The sequence below is a fragment of the Diachasma alloeum genome, unplaced genomic scaffold, assembly GCF_001412515.2.
Source record: "Diachasma alloeum isolate Michigan unplaced genomic scaffold, Dall2.0 Dall_scaffold_00986, whole genome shotgun sequence".
Lineage (NCBI taxonomy): Eukaryota > Metazoa > Arthropoda > Insecta > Hymenoptera > Braconidae > Diachasma > Diachasma alloeum.
The window spans coordinates 70,735-71,193 of NW_021681101.1; positions in this window are offsets into that span (position 1 = coordinate 70,735).

Consider the following 459-nt stretch of genomic DNA (forward strand, 5'->3'; position numbering starts at 1 on the left):
TTGTACCACCCATCCACGTTCATATACAGATGAAAATTTGAATTCCTCAAAATATTTCATCATAACTCATTTTTTCAAATTGGAAATGGAAGCCATTTAATGGAATCTCTACTCTGGTCTTCGGTGAAATTTTTTCGATTCATGGTCATTACTGATTTCTTTTGAAAATGAATGAGGTTGGTCCGATCGATTCGATAAAATACCATGAAGATTGTTAAGCCATCAAGTTTCACTCCCAAAGACTATTTCAATTGTTTCACTGATCATTCCCTGTAAGATCAGTCTATTATAACAAACAATTTAAAACCCATAATTTTTCAAAGAATCGATGTTGCTTACCTTAAAATTCTAATTTGCGGAAAAAATTCTCAATATGTCCTTTAAATTGTCTCATGCCTTCGAACGAAATGTGTTTCGTAAAATTCCCATCGATATTTTTTCTCCCTTATTAAAAAAAAA